Below are 16,421 nucleotides of genomic sequence, written 5' to 3'. Positions count from 1 at the left end.
GGAGCCCGCCAACATTGCATTCCTACTGCTGCTCCTGCGAGGATGAAGAAAAGCTGGAGAATGAGATGGCTGCAGAGGACACGCTGTCAGTGAATAGCCAGGGAGGAGAAGTCAAGCGCCGCAGAATGGATGGTCGCCTTTTCGCCGTTTCTGAAGAGGACAGGAAGTGGAGTTTATGTAAGTTATTTCTTAATAAAGGCTTTGCTGTTTTAAACTTTAATTTGTCTTGGTGTTATTTTTTCGTTGTATACTAACGAATTTTTTTTTTTGATGTTACTGGTCCTTTAATTGTTACTCATTTGTTTCGATACATTGTTTTGACCCAAGGGAGAATAGTTAGATCGTTGAGAATGATATACTACTTCACGTAGAGGGCCCAGACCGTGGCAACTGCGGCTATACTTAACATACCCTATTTCATGTGTTTTAATTATTCTTAATGATTACTATTTCACTATTATTGTTTATTTATAATTTTTTTTTTCAGTATTGTTTATGCAACAAAATGTTTTCACATTATGTACTGTTATGTTGTCACTGATAATGTTTCTCTCACGTCACTTCCCCCTGCTTTCGGTTGCTACTTTTGTTTTCCCGCCACACTTGGTATTTATTCAGTTTGTTTGAACCATTTTTTCACTTTGAGAAAGGCTGTTGTATCAGCCGAAACGTGAGCGATTGTCCACTAATAAATAGACACTTATCGTTTCTAAGACCTGCGAGTGCACACACACACACACACACACACACGCCCCCCAATGTAAAATTATTTTTGTTCCTACCTGGTTACAGTCTTTTATTTCCTACATCCCAAGCTAGAACAGCTTGTATCAGAAACATCTGATTTATAGTACCAGTGCCATACTCTGTTACAGCCTTGAAGCAGCAAAATTAGAACTTGCCCTTGTCTTCTGGTCAGTGAGTATTTTATACGCATACAGGAATATTGGCAGTGCAAAGTTCCCCCCTCACATTTTATCACAGCAGAATATTTCTGCCAAAAAATGCACTGCAGCATAACAGTACAAAAATGTTAGCTGTGTATTAGGAAATCATTTTAACTGTATCATTTTTTGTATACAGTCTATAGGTTTGCTGCCTGCTGTCAAGTTTGGACCAAATAAAACATATAAGCCCAAGGTGCTGTAACCTTTTAGAGGGTAAACACATCCTCATCATATGCGGATAACTGTAACTTCAAGGGTTCTATGAAATGATTATATCTTACAGTAAACAAAACTCACCTGATCCTCACTAAAAACATGGCCCAGCATGGCCCAGTTTTATTGGGCATTCAAACTGTGCTAGAATTCTGTTTGACAATGCAAACATTAATATAGCAAATTATAATTCACATATGATAACAGTGAATTCTTTCAGAAACCTATTGTCCGCTGATTAATTTGACAACTGGACTGTGTGTACCTGTGTCCATCACACGCAAGACACAAGGCTAAAGTGCCTAAAGAAAGTCATTCAGTTTTACTGTGTAAGTTAAGTTTCAGTGCTTCTTCATCAGTCCAGCTACAGTCTAAGGTGCTTAATATCCTCAATGCGGAAATCTATGCGTAATGCAAGAAACTGACGGACTTCTGCAGGTGTGAGGCGCCAGGTCAGAGGCCCAGAATTAGCTCCCCAATACTCTAGGATTTCAGTCACCTGTACAGAAAGGAAATCAATTACAATTCTGCTTTTTGGATACAGAAACAATAAATGTGCAGCCTTACAGAGCATTTGTTTTTAGATGAGGGTTAGTGACTCCCATTTGAAAGCCGCAAAGAGTCAGGAGAATCATTTAAAAATTACACAAAATGGGGCGGAGCTAACCAAGCAAACAAGATGGACGCTTAAGAATTAAGCTCCGTGATACAGGGGAGCCAGCTTCCTTAAGGGACACATTTACACAGCTCCGACCAACCTAAAAAGTTAGCGGACCGCTTTTGGACTATTATGGGACAAAAGAGAAACCTGAAAAAGGATCAGAAATCGGTCTCTACTTATTTCACTCCGGCTCCGCGACGCGCTACAAGGGCCTCAGGCGCCATCTTGGAAACGCCACGTGGCGCACATAAAGAACAGCAAGCTCCAATGCCGGACCCACAGGCAGAGGGCTCCCCGGCCACGGCAGCTCAGATCCGCGAGATGTTGCAGGAGGTGAAAGGAGCCCTGCAGAAAGACATCAAACAAATGGCGAAAGAGATGCGCAAAGACATACAAGATGTCGGAGAGAGAACCGCTCATCTGGAGGAGCAAGTGAGTGATTTCGCAGATGCCCATAACGAGCTGGCAGACTCGCATGGCAAATTGCAAGCGGAAGCAGACAAGCTTCGGGAAAAGGTAACAGATCTAGAAGACCGATCTCGCCGCAATAACCTACGGCTTAGGGGCATACCCGAAGCGATAGGCCCGCAGGAGTTGGAACAGTATATGATGCAGCTTACAGGCTTGATAATGCCCGACTCTCACCAACTGGAAAGGGCGATAGATCGTATCCATAGGGTGCCCAAACCAAAAGCAGCCCCAGAAGCAGCACCGAGAGATGTGTTAATGCGGTTTGTCTTTTACAAAACCAAAGAAAGTCTTTTGTCGCTTGCCAGGAAAAAGGAGGGATGGCCAGAGGAATACAAAGGCCTAGAGGTGTACGCAGATTTATCGCCCGCCACTCTCCTAAAAAGGAAAGCATTCATGGAAACAACTGCACTGCTGCGCCAGCATAATATTCCGTACAGATGGGGTTATCCAGTCAAGCTTCTTCTACAGAGGAATGGAGTACCCATTACGCTATCCTCGCCAGCAGAAGCGAAAAAAGCCCTTATCAGATGGAATATCATCACTCCAGAGAATGATAAAGCGGCATCATCTCCACAAAAATCCCCACCATCTCCGAGACGGATTAGGAAGGAATGGCTCAAGGCATAGGGTTGGTCGGTTGGTTATAGTGTCAGAAGTAAATCCTGATATTCCCCCTAAGGATCCATAAATTACGAGATTGAGATGTTTTTGTTCTTAAACTCCCCTGCTCAGAGAGAGTGAAACTTAATCTCCGGAGCCCCCACTGACTCAAGTTTTGGTGAGATACAATCTGGTGGTATTAGCTGTTTGCTACCACATGCAACACTCAAAGTTGCCGAGTTTGCAAATGTTTGTTATACAAGTATTAATATTTTCTGTTTTGGTCTTATGTCCATGTTTTTCTAGGTACAAGGTTTCTGCTGTAGCTACTGCCTCGGGTATAATCTTCGATGGGTCAGGGTACAGCTGTATCAGGGTTGGGAGTTTTTTCATTGATTGTTGTAGCACTGTACATTATTATGAAGGGATAAGCAGTGCACTGCAAAGGAGACATGACACGTTTTTATTCATTGAATGCTAGGGGGTTAAACTCCCCTCATAAGAGGAATCAGGCTCTCAGGGATGCGCATTGAGCAAAGGCTGATGTACTATTTTATCAAGAAACACATTTCACTGTTAAAAACCCGCCTAGATTCTCTAATAGATATTACCCCCACTCATTTCATTCTTATTCTCAGAATAAGACGAAAGGGGTATCCATATTGATCTCGGCTAAAGTGTCATGCCAAGTATTGCAGTCCGTTGCTGACCCCGCTGGTCGTTACTTAATGTTAATTTGCATGTTAGATAATGTAAAATATACCTTGGTAAACATTTATGCCCCAAATGAGCATCAATATAAATTCTTGACACAAACGCTTAATAGGCTACTCAGTGACAGACAAGGGAAGTGTATAGTTGCTGGGGACTTCAATATGACCCTGCAACCACATATAGATATTTATAGAGGGATTAAAGGGGCACCCAGCAAAAATCAATTGGCTCAGGCCAAAAAACTAAGAGCTCTGATACATAACTTTGCCTTGATAGATGTGTGGAGAGCGAAATACCCTTCTGAAAAGGAATATACGTATTTTCCCCCGAGATTCCATACTCATACAAGAATTGATATGTTTTTATCGGATGCTCAGACCACGTCACAAATTTCCAACCCATGGATAGGTATCCGAACATGGTCGGATCATGCACCTATTGGCATGACAATACCACGGGGGAACAACTTAGAGAAGCTTCCCTGGAGACTTAATAGTATCTTACTGCAAAAGGAGGAATGTAAACAGTACATAGAACAAAAAATTACCCAATATTTCAGGGAAAACAAACCGGAAGATACCAATTGGCAAAATACCTGGTTGGCACATAAAGCAGTAATTAGAGGAGAATTAATAGCTCAAGCCAAACAAATAAGAAAACAAAGGGAAGTAGAGCAATCACAATTAGAGACCCGATTGGCAGAATTGGAAAAAAAACGTATTCAAAAATATAGCGGGAATATTGTCAAACAAATCAAGGAACAACGGGATAAATTGAATGCAATACTGGCAGCCAAAACAGCATATAGACTACAACGCTTGAATCTCATTTATTATACTAAAGGGAACAAGGCAGATAGATTATTAGCAAGTTTATTGAGACAGAAACAAGCACAAAACAGAATCCAGTATTTAATGGACGCCCAGACAAAAATAACGGACCCCAAGCAGATAGCAAATAAGTTCGCGCAATATTACGAATCATTGTATAATTTAGGTTCTAGTTTAGGTAACCAAAAGCCCCAATTAGAGCATATCACAGAATATTTGAACAAATTAAATCTCCCAACCCCTTCAGCACAACAACTTGAGGCACTTAGCCGACAATCACCCAAGAAGAGATTCTACTAATAATTAAAGACCTAAAAATAGGAAAAGCCCCGGGCCCGGACGGGTACTCTAACCAATATTTTAAAACGTATGCCACACTTCTTTCTCCATTCCTACTTAAGCTCTTTCAAAACATAATGGATACGGGTTAGATACACCCGGAATTTTTACAAGCCCATGTGGTTACAATCCCCAAGCCGGGAAAGCCCCAAGAACAATGTCAAAATTACAGACCTATAACACTGCTCAACACTGATCTTAAAATATACTCAAAACTTCTAGCCCAAAGATTGAACCTAATCCTACCTTCCCTGATTAATAACGATCAGGTGGGATTTGTGTTAAACCGCCAAGGCGCAGATGCTACCAGGAGATTTCAAAACATATTATACATACTCAAGAAGTCGAACATGCCCGCCTTGCTGTTGTCCTTGGATGCTGAGAAGGCGTTCGACAGGGTAAACTGGGATTATATGAAAGCTACGTTAACTAAGTTTCAGCTGGGAGAGTCATTCCTCAAAGCTATACAACCACTTTACTCTAACCCGACTGCTAAAGTTTGTACAGCGGGCGCCCTGTCGAGCGCCTTCAAGCTTTCAAATGGGACCAGACAGGGATGTCCTCTATCTCCCCTAATTTTCGTCTTAATGGTGGAACCACTAGCCCAGACTATTAGAGAGAATCAAGATATCAAGGGAATAACCACATCCACGGGACAAGAAAAGATAGGATTATTTGCAGACGACATTTTGTTATCTATTACAGAGCCTATAATCTCCCTACCCAATGTCTTAAAGGAATTAAAGAAATTTCAATCCATTTCGTGGTACAAAATAAATACTAAAAAAACACAAGCCCTTCCCATCAACATCTCAAAACAGGCTTTAGCAGGGGTTATGCAACATCATTCTTTTGAATGGAGAGACTCTCATTTAGTTTACTTGGGCATAAAACTACCCAAAAACCCGGAATTGATCTATAAATTAAACTATGTGCCACTTATTAGACTGGTGGAGTCAGAATGTAATAGATGGCGGAAGGAGACAATCTCTTGGTATGGGCGCATAACATCAATTAAAATGAATCTGCTTCCACGGATATTATATGTATTCAGAATGCTACAAATTGCTCTCCCCTCACATTTTCTAGCAACCTTACAGAAAGAGATAAATAGATTTGTCTGGCAATACAAGCCTCCGAGATTATCATTTGCAATTTCACAATATTCCAAATCCTCAGGAGGGTTAGGTATACCCAATGTTAAACTATATTACATGGCTACGATACTAGAATCTGTTGTTAGACTGCATGCGGGGAAATATTACAAAAAATGGGTGGACATGGAGACAGATAGGGGAGGTGACAAGTCTCTTGCCCATTATTTTTGGCTACCTAAAAAAAACAGACCGTCACTCGACGAATTTTTACCAACAACCTTACTCTCTTTGAAAATATGGGACTTAACATCTTCAAGATATAACTTTGGTTCTTTCCCCTCACCATTGCTTCCAATATATGCATTCAAGTATTTTATTCCACATATCTCCCTGACTAATTGGTCACAAGTAGGTCTTTATAAGTTGGGAGACTTATTTTTTGGAAAAACGCTGCAGAGCTTTGAGGACTTAAGGGATAAATTTGGACTGCAACAGAACCAACTCTATGCCTATCACCAAATAACCCATTTTCTTAAATCGTGCAACCGAGACTACAAGTCAATCCGTAGTCATACCCCAATGGAGAATCTCTGCGGGAAATATTGGGGAGGTAAAGCGATTCTATCTGATTGCTATAAAATGTTAACCCAGAGAGATGAAACACGCAAATTGTCTTACATGGAGAAATGGGAGGAAGACCTGCAAGCACAATTTACTCCAGCACAATGGAATGAGAGTATAAATAGCCCAAAAGGAGCGACGCATTGCACAAACCACATTGAAGCTCACACGAAAATAATAACGAGATGGTACTTAACACCGACTAGAATTGCTAAATTTTCGGGGACCTATCCCACTACTTGCTGGAGGGGGTGTGGGCATCAGGGTACTGTTCTCCACATGTGGTGGCAATGTGCAAAAGTGGTTCCATTTTGGAATACGGTTTTTGAAGATGTCAAGGACATAATTCAACAGGACGTTCCACAGCTTCCACAAATAGCTTTATTACAAATATACCCAATGAGAATCACAAAGGAAAAAAAACGGATGCTATTTCAAATCTTCAACACGGCAATAACTTTAATAGCCAGATCATGGAAACAACCTTCAACTCCTACGCAGCAACAACTTCATGCCCAGTTGAATATGAGACGAAACATGGAGTTAATGTCGGAAGTGGATCCTGTAAAAAAAACAAAAATTAGCAAAATTTGGGAATCTTGGAATGTCTACCAAATCTCCATGTCCACCCACACCATGTAGCCCATCTGTGCCTCTTAGAATGCAGAATGATGGGGACCAGTTATGTAGCTAAGCTTAAAAGTAATGAATATTGTAATTTGAATATCTCTGGTTCTAGCCGGCAAATTTTGGGGATTCCGCAGTAACCTTGTACCTTATTATTTATCTTATTTTTTATTCTTTTACCTATTCTTATTGTTGTTTATGATTTTATGTGTATACTTTTTGCATATATTTTTCAATAAAAGCAAAACTGAATTGAAAAAAAAAATTACACAAAATAAATAATGAAGACCAATTGAAAAGTTGCTTAGAATTAGTCATTCTATAACATACTAAAAGTTAACTTAAAGGTGAACCACCCCTTTAAGAGTCATCTTTGCTCTGTTCTGTGCCATTTAAAGAAACAGACAAAAACGACAGCTACTTTTTTAATGAAATAGGAAAAACATTCCAGTACAAACTCCATTATCATGTTTAACACCGCTGTATGTTGCGCTTTTCAATATTTGTACTATCATATAATTTATAAAGCTCCAACATATTCTGCAACACTGCACATAAATAGGTGTATACACAACATACAGATATGAACGTGTAATAAAAATAGGATACCTTCAAACAGGAGAGTCAAAGTATCTGCAAAAATAAGTGCTGCTCGTCGTTCACTACCCTCTGTTCCCAATGCAAGTTGGAGGTTTTCTTCAGCTTTCTCAGCCACCTATGAAATAAACAACCAGATCACGGGCATTAGTAACTTGACCTCAATCAGTCAAACAATTCAAAATAGCGAAATGTTACTTATTATTTGTGTTTACTTAAAACTTTAACCCAACTGCCAATATTATTTATGATGACCGAACTTAATAACCTTTTAGGTCACACATCCCAGATTTCCTTACTTAGGTGGTACAGTGTACTTGTTAGACCTGAAAAAGTTTGGAGGTTTAAAATTCAAGATTGAGCACAACTTTTCCTAGCCAATTTTCACCCAGAACTCCAAGGAGTCTAACCCCTTACTATAGTTCTGGATTTATTTCACCTCTTAACATGTAGCCTGCAGTAAATACTTCATCACTAGATTGGAAATACTAAATACTAGATCAAGTGGGAAGCAAAATTCACAATCATAAAGACATTTCTCTGAAGTTACTTTGAGCTTTGCGCAGCCATTGTGAAGCTTTGGCGATCGCAAATCATCAAGCAGAAAATGAGGTTTGTAACTAAGCTGACATGTTTCATAATCTGAATTATTCACTAATCAGCCTCATATTGTGACATTTTAGTATATATATATATGCAAATGTCGGAACTGTAGAGGAAATTCACTTACCAGAGACCACTTGAGATAAAAAGATAACATTTACTGTATTTGATACAAGCTCAGCGGATTCTGAACTCACCAAGAGTCAGAATACCGAACAAGGGAATCACAGGGTGTATATAGATTATTCATGCTCACAGCACACAAAGACAAGCTTGTAAGAAACTGCTCCTTGAATGTTACCTTGTAGTTCTGAACTCGAGGGTATAGTAAAACGTTACCATGAATGTCTTGAGACAGTACTGACAATTTAAGGGGGGCATGATGCTGCAAGTGAAATGTGCCTGATACAGATGTAGCCATTATAGTCCCTAAGCTCAGTAAGTGACAGCAGCACAGAGCATGTGCAGTGAATCAGCAGAAATAAGATGGGGAGCTACTGGGGCATCTTTAGAGGCACCAACCTTTACTGCTTAAGGGATATGGTTACTTTGGGATTGTATAGAAGCCCAAAACATATACAACATTTCTGCACTACTTCTCTAGTTAAGCTTTAGTTCTCCTTTAAAGGGGAACTCCGACTTCCAAACCAAAATTTGATAAATAGGCCCACATAACACAGAAACCCCTAATAAACTTATCACCATTAACATTTCCTCAAAAAGTATGAATAAATGCCATTTTCTATGCTGAAATCCAGCTGTTTAACAGTTCTTTTCTTTCTGCATCATTTGAAATCCTGGCAGGGAAGGAGGGACTAAAACACTGATGTTACAAATTGTAACAACTTCTCCACAGCTTACAGCATGCAGGAACTACATAACCCACAATGCATTGCGATGTTCTGTTCCTTATTGAAATCACGTGTATGGAACACATTTTAGGACAAAATCAGGAGAACACAAGCTCCTGCGTGCGCTCTCCTAACGAAGAAGTATGCAGACTTGCCTCTTATTTTACTCACTGATCCAAAGAGGCTGCAGTCACACATCCGTGCTGCCTACATATTCTGTTGCAATCTCCCCCCTCGTGGCTCATTCCTCAGCCCTCCCTCCTCAGTCCTCCCTCCTCAACCCTCAGTACAAACGCTCTCCGTCCTCAGCCCTCCCTCCTCAGCTCTTCCACATCAGACCTCAGCTCCTAAGCAAGGCTGATGGCTGAGAAGGGAAGGGCTGGGGATGGAAAGTGTTTGTAGTGAGGGTTGAAGGCTGATGCCTGAGAGGGAGGGCTGAGGAGGAAGAGTTGACGGCTGAAGGCTGAGTAAGGAGGACCGAGGACCCAGGAGAGAGGTGCGACTGCAGCCTTTCAGAGAGAAAAAGCAGGCAATGCTGCATTCCACTACCTTAGGAGATTGCATGCCGGAGAGCGTTTTCCCCTGAGGATGTCCTAAAATGCTTTCCGTACACGTATGCAGGGAATTGTGGGGTTTGGAGGATGCAAACAAAGGACAGATGGCTGTTGATACAAAGTAACAGTAGTCAGCCAGCTCAGCAAAGTAGTCAGACAGATCAGCAGGAGAGCAGGGGGCTAGGCTTAGGGAACTGTTCCAAACCATTACAAATCATGAAAAGTCTGCATATTTTTTAACTGATGTATATTGCAAAGTTGCTTGAAATTGTGTGTGCTTTTCAAAAAGCTTAAGTTATGTTTTTGTGGAGTTCCCCTTTAGGGTTAGTTCACACAAGGAGATTCGGGGAGATTTTGTCACCTGGCGACTAATGGCCTGGTCTTCTGAGCGACTATCTCCCCGAACTGCCTCAGCGTGTTTTCCCCTAGGCTATAATGCAAAGTTGCCTGCGCTAACGCACACGCCGCAATGCATTTTCCATAGTCGCCCGAAGTTGCCTAATTTGCATATCAAAAAATGACAGGGTTGCAGGGTCTGCAACCTCTATAGTTACACCACTGCTTCCATGCTCATGTTCATAACCCTCTGCCCTCTTTTTGCCAAAAATTTGCTGATTATTTCCTCATGAAGTCCCAGCAGAGAGAAGATCTTAAAGAACCTCTCAACCTGAGGAAGATCCCCAGATTTTGTTTCTGCATCAAACTTTTCACTCCCTACAACTTTTAGATGTTTTTCTGCTTCTTGCAAGTGGTGTAAGTTGGCATCGATTATGTTGCCTATGAGGTGTAAAATACATTTGTCAGCAAACCAGCAAAACAACCACCCGAGGACTGGATTTGTAGATTAGCAGTGCCCTAAACCTCAATCTTGCACAGGCACTGGGCACTAGGTGCTCCCAGGAGACATACTGTGGGAGAGAGTATTTGTGGGAATTCCAGGGTGTTTGCTAAGGAAGCCACTACTTGCAAGCAGTAGGTGTTTATTACTGGGCAAATCCATATCATGTGTAGAAAGTTGGCTTCTGGGGTCCCACATTTGTGGCAGGTGTCATTGTCCTTCTTACCCATTGCCTTTAGTTTAAGTGGGGTTGTGTAGAGCTGGAGGAATACTTTGAATGGTATCAGTTTATCCCTCATTGCTATTAGACTTTTGTACATAGCTTCTATGGCCTCATCCCAGTCATCCTGGGTTAGCACTGGAATGTTTGTTTTAGGGATGCACCGAATCCAGGATTCGGTCTTTTTCAGCAGGATTAAGGCCAAATCCTTCTTCCCGGCCGAACCGAATCCTAATTTGAAAATGCAAATTAGGGGCGGGGAGGGAAATCACGTGACTTTTTGTCGCAAAACAAGGACGTCTAAGATGTTTTTCCCTTCGCACCACTAATCCCCCCTAATTTGCATATGCAAATTAGGAGTCAGATTCGGTTCGGCCGAATCTTTCACGAAGGATTCGGGGGTTCGGCAGAATCCAAAATAGTGGATTCGGTGCATCCCTAGTTTGTTTTCCATCATGCATGAGCTGTATGGAATGGAGGGGGGACACTGGCTAGAAGGTTTCTTTAGAATTTGAAAATATCTAAATGGTGGGAGGTTCTGAGAGGTACATTTGGCTTGAAGTCCGGCATGCAAGGGGAAGGTATGGTTTTGCAATAAATCCCCCAGGTATTTAATTCTCTGCCAATAGAGGAAGTCCTCCAGGTTTCGGAAGTGGGGTAGGTTGGAGTTGCCCCATAGTGGTAATAGGGTGTTAAGGCGAATAGGCCCTTAAATAGTTTCAACGCTTGGGTCCAGGCTCTATAGGGTGGGGAGATGGTGGATGGCAGACTGCCCACATCCAAAAGTTTTCAATGGGGTAGGTTTTTTAGTCCTTCCAGTGACCCTATTATATTCGCTACATATAATATGTAGCGCCATATTGGGGTTATGTGGGTCCGGGTGGTACCACCAATGTAGGTAATACACTAGGGCCACCCACGTGGTACAGCTGGAAGTCGGATAAGGAGAGTCCACCATCCTTCCACTGTCATTTTCTCCCAGGCAATTGTCGGTGCTTTGCGGTTCCATATAAAGGGAAGTATCAAGTGGTTGATTTTTTTGAAAACTGATTTGGGGATGTGGATTGGGGCATTATATAGGTAGTATAGAAATTTTGGTAAGCAGATCATTTTAATTAGGTTTATTCTCCCCCACAACGATATGGGGAGATTTGCCCAAGTTAGTAAATCAGATTCAAGTTTTAAGATTATGGGATCAAGGTTATCTTGTACTTATTGTATTATAGATTTACCTGTATGTGGAGTCCAAGGTATTTATATTCTTGAACCCACTTAAGAAGAATCTGGAGTCTACTTTTAGTCATGATTTCCCATTTTGCTATACATCCATAAAAGCTTTGTTAGCTGTTCCATGGAAAATATTACTTGAATATTGAATTATACCGTTGATATCAATGATTTATGAGAAAATTAATATTTAACAAACAACAATGTTTTATGTAACCTTAACATAATAAATATCTGAATGAAAATAATTAAATATGAGGGTGATTTAGTCAAGCTGTTTGTTGACAGTGTCTTGAGATCCAGAGCTAAAAGTGAGCAGAGAGAGACTCGGGCAGGAAGTGATGTATCCCCAAGCTAATATGGCAGCTGCTATCCTTACCAAACAGAGAGAGCTTCTAGAGCCGTTTACTCTATTTGCACTATTGTGGCTAATCTATTGGCAATAAGCTGATTCGGTAGCTTTCATTCTCCTTTAATAATAACATTTGTATTCCTCATATTTGCCTGACATGATATTTCTGCTCAATGTTTTGATTTTATCATTCTGTCATATACTAATATTTTCTCTCTTGTACTTTCTTTTGCAGCTTCCATTTTAACCTTATTTAATTTGTTTGGCTACTTTTTATGTTCTTTCAGCTTCTACTGCATTTCACTCTTCCATTTCTGCTATAATTTTGAATATTTTCTTCCACTTCTGGTTTAAGCGTTAAAAAGACCTTTGCCAGATAAACCCTATACATTTGCAATGATTACACATGAGCGTTTACAATTCTTGCCTCAGTTGAGGTGAATCTAAAAAATATTCTCTACACTATACTTGTCAACACTACCGTGTATTAGAAGCCTTCCAAAGTGAAAACGTATGTTCAATTTCTATGGAATATGTCATGGTTACTAAAGTACAGTCAAGAAACACAGCAACTGTCACTTTTATGTATAAATAGTAATGAATGATCCGGGCCACAATAAATAAGACTCTCATAATTCGTTTTTTTCATATAAAATCTTTTAGGCTTTTCTGTGGGTGTGTGACTGATGAAGACGTGTAGGTAGATTGTATTACTGAACACATCTGGTATGATTAAGATGACCTGCTACAGGTGCAGAGTAAAAGTCTTATACAATATCTCACCTGGTACTTCATTGTAGCAAGTATATATATATATATAATGTACCCCCTACTGTCATTTATAAAGATATTATGTCACAGAGGAGTTATGTGACCATATAAATGCACGAGGCCGAAGGCCTCATAACTCAGAGGTGACTTCTAATATCTTTATAAATTTCAGTAGGGGGTACATTATGCATTATAATCTACATTTTGTGTGAAATGTCAGGAGGGGAGTGGGGGGATCGTCGTCCAATTCTGGTCCCCGGTGTCCAATTTGGGCGCACCGGCTTTCAATTTGAATGCGGCGGCATCCAATTCAGACGCGCGGCGTCAAATTTGGCGGCCAGGGACCCGTTATAAGGCCAGGGACCCGTTATAAATGCCGCATTCTGACGTTAGAACAAGCTGTTTATAAGGATATAATTTACAGTCTGGTCCCATAGGGAAATTACCAGACTGTAGTTTCTATAGATATATAAACCATTGTTGCCCAGGCCAGGAACTATTCAGCCTTCCCCTAGTCCAACAAGTGTCATCTCAGTGAAAATTGGGTACAAAAGAAGTCAAAGTTTTGCGCAAGACCACGTACGCGTGCGTCCTCGATTGCGCACAGTTGCGCACGCGCGTCCTCGATTGCGCACTGTAGCCGGCCGGTGTGTCTGGCCTTGCACTGCTGTTGCCAATGCCATCACAACACTGCAGTTGCAACAATCTCGTCATATAACGTCAGAAAATAAATGACGATTTTTTGATAGTTCTTGAGATCATGATCATCACCAGTAATACTAGCACACAACACCCTAATTTCTTTTGGCCTCAACTCTTCAGTACACAGTCTCTTATACGCCTCCTGCAGATCTTGCAGGTCGGTCAATGGTCGAAAATTTTCCATGCTCAATACGGAACCCCTATCACCCTGGGAACCTTGTGAGCTGGCCATGTTGACAATACGCGTCACTTCCGGTCTAGTCGGTCGGGATTTTTTTTCCCCCTCAGTTAACATTTCCGCCCTTTCCAAACGCGGCTTCCAAAAGACGCCAGTGGCTGTCCTATATATTGCCTGCTGCAAATTAGTCTTGTAAAACATTTTTGATCTGTTGCTTGCGTTGGATATCCATATACGTGAGCCCAAACCAGCAGCTTTGTTTTGATACATTTTGCGTGTATTGTTAGCAGAGTAGGCAATTCTCTGGACGGCATTTTGTGAGAATTCTGTAGGGCCCCGAGTACGGTCGATTTGTCGTACAGGACGGCGCGAAATGGCGGTCGAATGATTGGGGCTTACTATCCAGCCAAATCTGCTGCCATCCTTGTGTTGTGCGATCTGTAAGAGCCACGAATACCGTGCGGATACTGTATCGCTTTATTTCCGGGAAATCTGCTCACGAAGGAGAGGTAAGTTGGTGGGCCTGGCTAGAGGTTTCAACCATGGAACCTTCAAATGAATGCAGGACGTGTATGTGACTATTACATTGTGTGGTGCTCACAGTCTCCTGTCTCGCTGGTTTGTTGGCAGCCTATGCACATGTTTCCATTGAGTCTTCTATGATTTAATACTAAATCTGCAGAGCACTGGGCACTTTACATTACTCACTAGGCATCTAAGGGGGTCGGGTTGAAACATCTGGATATCCACTATCTGGAGGGGGGGGGGGTTGTTCGAATCTGCCCAATTTCAAATAAGACCACGTGCACTATCCTTGTTTAATTCACTAATATTATAGTAAAGGACATAGGCTGTGAGAATAACTGGCTTTTCGCTCTAACTTCTATTTTCTGTGCTAAAAAAAGGGAAATGAATAAAAATGTTATGTGGGGATTCATAGGGAGGAGGCATGGGAAAAGGAGGAAAGAATAATACATGTGGTGAGGAGGACGATAAAAAAGGAGAAAATGAAAGACCCTGGAATATAAAGTGAGACAGAAAGGAGAGGGGTTCAAGGAAAGGAGTAGGACCTGGTCCAAGAAGAGTGTAGTTAGGTAGAGAGACATTCCACACTTCTTCCTGTTACAGTTGTAATATTTCTGGTCAGGTGATCTCTGAGGCAGCACACAGACCATCACAAAATGGTGGTTCAAGGCAAGAGATGTAAAAGAGCAATATTTACTTAAATATATATTCCAGTTTGGTAAGATTCTTTACTATGCCACTTAATGATGTAAACTTATCTTTTGCTCAAGTATTCATTTTGGGTGTAGTTTTCCTTTAAGACAGATTTTGTTTTTTGGGAATGTCTCTTTGCTCTTTTGGATACTACTGAAGTCCAATTTTAGGGTCTTTTAAGGTATATTAAAAGGGGGTTGTTCACTTTCCAAACTATTTTTTTTTCAGTTTTCGGATTGTTCACCACAAATAGATTTTTTTTTTCAATTACTTTCCATTTTTCAATTTTTCCAAGTTTATTCTTCATGTACTTGTTTCAGTCTAGCAGCTCAGCGATCCACATGCAGATTTTGAACTGTTACATGTAATTGTAGCTAGTATTACAACTTCTACATATAATTGATACATTTCTCATCCACCTCTGTGGAAACATGCAGATTTTGAACTGTTACATGTAATTGTAGCTAGTATTACAACTTCTACATATAATTGATACATTTCTCATCCACCTCTGTGGAATATTGGCAACTATTGTATCAATTCTAACCGCTGTCTTTGGTGAAACTTGGATTCTGCTCAGCAGGGACAAAGATAATAAATGTATCAATTTAATGTATCAGATAAGAACAGTTTACAGTCTGCAACCCCCAGCTGTTCCTGAAAGACATTAGCAGGTGAAAAATTACCTTTAAACTTCAATATTAGGAAATGGTTGCAAATAGAAAGTAAATTAAAAGTCTTTACTATCTGAAACCAACTGAACTGGAAAACCTGTTTGAATGTGAACAACCCTCTTAAATCACCTGCTTGTATGAGGCAGACTGAGATGTTTGGTCGTGTTTTATTTTATGTGACTTTTGAATGACTTAGGTTTTTTTGTTCAGCAGCTCTCCAATTTGGCATGTCAGCAGCAATTTAGATGCTAGGTTCCAATTTACCCTACGAACCAGCCATTGGTTAAAATAAGAAATTAGAAATTAATAGGAGAGGGCCTCAATAGAAGGATAAAAAGTTGGTGTTAAAAAATAACAACAATTTTCACCTTTCAGAGCAATGTATTTTTTTTTTTTTAATTTTTTGCCTGATTGGGTCAGTCACCCCACCTTAAAGCTGTATAGAGACAGAAGAAGGTGAATAAAGAAAAATTCAAATTCCAGTTGAAAAGATCTTAAGAACCATACAATTTTATA

The 16,421-nt window shown here is 40.6% G+C and overlaps 1 protein-coding gene across 2 annotated transcripts in view; it reads left to right on the top strand.

Annotated features, from left to right (window-relative positions):
- Positions 1 to 14,115: 14,115 nt before the first annotated feature.
- Positions 14,116 to 16,421, top strand: part of sf3b3.S (splicing factor 3b subunit 3 S homeolog) — a 30,469-nt gene continuing 28,163 nt past the window's right edge. For both annotated transcript variants that reach the window (XM_018260641.2, XM_041561265.1), the window contains exon 1: positions 14,116 to 14,522. The gene's annotated coding sequence lies outside the window, so the exon portion shown is untranslated. The remainder of the gene's footprint in view (positions 14,523 to 16,421) is intronic.

Source organism: Xenopus laevis, chromosome 4S (assembly GCF_017654675.1).
Source record: "Xenopus laevis strain J_2021 chromosome 4S, Xenopus_laevis_v10.1, whole genome shotgun sequence".
Taxonomy (NCBI): domain Eukaryota; kingdom Metazoa; phylum Chordata; class Amphibia; order Anura; family Pipidae; genus Xenopus; species Xenopus laevis.
This window is presented reverse-complemented; position numbering and strand designations above follow the sequence as displayed.